We start from the raw sequence: 3,547 nt of genomic DNA on the forward strand, positions 1-3,547 counted from the left end.
AAAAAAAAATTTTTTTTTCAACGTTTTAAATTTATTTTTGGGACAGAGAGAGACAGAGCATGAATGAGGGAGGGGCAGAGAGAGAGGGAGGCACAGAGTCGGAAACAGGCTCCAGGCTCCGAGCCATCAGCCCAGAACCTGACGCGGGGCTCGAACTCACGGACCGCGAGATCATGACCTGGCTGAAGTCGGACGCTTAACCGACTGCGCCACCCAGGCGCCCCACCAAGTTCATTTTATGAAGTAAGTATAATGTATCTTCCCCAACTTGATAAAATGTGTATCAAAGAAAACTATAGATTTATAAATATGTATGTATAAATATCAAAATATTAGGCAACAAAATCCAAATGAATACTAGAAGAAATATCATAACCTAGAGAGTTTTATTCCTGGAATATAGATTTGAATCCGTTATAGCAAGTCCTTTAATATAATCTATCATAATCATATAGCTAATGAGAAAAGTTATGCAATTAATCTCCATAAATGCATAGTAGGACTTTGACAAAATTAGCACTGATTCACATTACAAACACTCAACAAAAAGACATTGATGGATTTTCTTTGCACATAAGGAATATACTTTAGCTCAAAAGCTAGCATCTTACATATGGGAAAGCATTAGTAGTTTGCCACCAAAACCAGGAATAAGAGAAGAATATCAACTATTCCACTACCTTTTAACACTGGGTTGGAGACATAGCTAATGCATTTATGTAATAGAAAGCAACTAGAAACATTAGAATGAGAAGAGTTAAACAACTTTTGTTTTCAGGTGCAATGGTTATTTATCATAAAAATTCCAAAATATCAATGGAAAAATTACTTTAAACAGTAAAAGCATTTAGTAAACAGCAGTGAATAAAATTAACGCATAAAAACCCCACACCCTTTGAAAACAAGTCCACACACACACACACACCAAACCGCATGTGGGGGTACTTATGTCAGCGTAATAATTTCCAGAACTTGGAACCAATCAAAATGTCCTATAGTAGGTAGGTAGATAAATAAATGGTGGTATGACCAAGGAATATTTTTCGGCACTAAAAAGAAATGAGCTTATCAAGCCATGACAAGTCTTGGGGAGGGTACTTAAATTCATACTACTAAATGAAAGAAGTCCATCTGAAAATGCTATACATTCTGTGATTCCAATTATATGACATTCTGAAAAAGGCAGAGCTATAGAGACAAAAGATCACTGGTTTCTGGAGTAAGGGGAGGGATGAATAGGCAGAGCACAGAGGATTTTTGGGGAAGTGAAAATATTCTGTATGTTATTATAAGGATGGATATATCTACACATTTGTGCAAATCTGTAGAACTTATAACATCAGAAGGGAACCCTAAGGTAAACTATGGATTCTGGGTGATTAGGACGTCTCAGTATAGGTTTATATTTGGTGACGAGTGTACCATTCTGGTGAGTGATGTTGAGAATGCGGGAGGCTGTGCATGAATGGGTGCAGGGGATATCTGGGAAATCTCTGTACCTGCCTCTCCATTTTCCTGTGAACCTAAAACTGCTATAAAAAATAAAGCCTTTAAAAACAAATCAAAACAAAACACTCCATAGCCTTTATATACAGACAAACAGCAGAGAGAAGACAAAGTGAACCAGGTAAGATGGCCTGATATAGGACAACAAAATAACAGTAAAGCACTTAGGTACAAATTTAATATCAATGTCCCAGACTTCTTTGGAGAAAACTCACAGAATACTACTAAAGGTAACAAAATTAGACTTGAGCAAATGGATATGCAACCTTGGTTTTGGATAGAAAAATTTAACATTAAAGAGATATTATTTCTTCTGTAGTTAATTTATACATTTGATGAAATTACAATAAAAGAAGAATCTTTTTTTTTTTTTCCTGGAGCTGGAAAGATCATTAGAGTACTAATTTGAAAGGAAAATAAGAATAGCAGGAAATATATGGGAGATAAAAAAAAATCCAAGGGTGTAGGTATGGGGAGGGTTGGACCCACTAGATCTTAAAACTTGTCCATCAAATCTCTGTAATTAAAATAGGGTTGTATTGGCTCATGAATAAAAAGACAATGGAACAGAATAGAAAATCAGAAATAGACATAATATATACAAATTTAGGGTGCTATTGAGGCAGCACTCAAAATCAGTGGAGGTAAGATGGAATTTTTAATAAGGAGATTCAGATAACTGAACAGCCTTATAGAAAAAGGTAAAGTGAGACCAATTAATTCATGCCATTCAAGAGGATCAATTCCAAGTGAATCATATATTTAAAGAATGAAACGATGCAAGTAAAAAAAAACAACAGGTAAATTCCTATATAACCTTAGAGTAGGAAAAACTTTTCTATGACTCAACATCAAGAAACGATAAGGGAAACTTTAAAAATCATTTCTGCATGAAAAAGAAATCATAGATGAAAAGAAAAACCAAATTTTTATGTAACAGTAGTACATACGCCTGGATTTAGTGACAAGGAAGTCAAGGCCTTCTCAAGGGCTATGTAGAACTCTGATTAGCATGGATTGAAGATGGATGGAAAGAAAGGAAATGGAGACAGCAGAGAAGGGGAGAAGACAGAGCAGAGTTGAAGGAAAACGAAGAGAGGACTGGCTGTCTGCGACTGACTTGAGTGAGACATGTCACACGGAAGGGACCTGCAGGTCAAACCGGAGAAAACTCTTCCTACCTCTGTGGAGTTTTGGGAAATTAGAAAGATACCCAGGATCCAGGCAGCTACTAAAAAAGACACCAACATCAGCAGCATTTTCCAAAGCATCATATTTCAAGACATGATGAGTGCCTTAGGAGGGGTGACGGAAGAGAAGAGATGATGTAAGAAGTGAATCTCTGTACATTGTTCTGTTCTTAATGTGTAATTCACCTGAGACTTTGTTCCTCCTTTGTGGACCACTTTCTTCTTATTCTCTTAACCTACAACTCATACCTTCAACTATTTTGCCCACCTATTGTCTACCCATCAAATTTTTAAGTGAGGATTATTGCTTCTGCCTTTCATTATTCTGAAATAGGAGTCACATACCCCTCATACACTATTTTCTCGCTACGCTCTATTTTCTCAGTTCTAGCACTTATCACAATTACAACAAGAAGCAGAAAAAATTAATTCATCAGCTTCTCTTTTGGGGAGGACAGGATAGCTGACGGGCTTATCAGAATATGCTTATGTTGTAAAACGTTGTATATTAAGTGCCCTTAAAGAAAGTTGGTCATGTTAACTGAGTGGGGAGGTGGAGCTGGTAGCTTTTGTTTTGCTGAGCACTGAATATGAATTTTGGAAGGAGAAACTCCTTCAGGATTGAATTGCTCTGCACAATAAGGAAGAGATGACCTGACAAAACTAGGGACTGTGGAAGGGAAAGAGAAGAAGGAGGTATAGAGGAGAAAGAGGTAAGGGAGAGAAAGGGAGAGAGCACAGCTCTATCTGTATGTTTATGGTAGTGTGGTCAGAGACAACAGAAATCAGTTTACATGCATTTTAAATAGCTTGCATTGGGAGACACAATGTAAAGCCCCCCCCACCTGTCC

This window comes from Prionailurus viverrinus, chromosome D1 (genome assembly GCF_022837055.1).
Source record: "Prionailurus viverrinus isolate Anna chromosome D1, UM_Priviv_1.0, whole genome shotgun sequence".
NCBI lineage: Eukaryota > Metazoa > Chordata > Mammalia > Carnivora > Felidae > Prionailurus > Prionailurus viverrinus.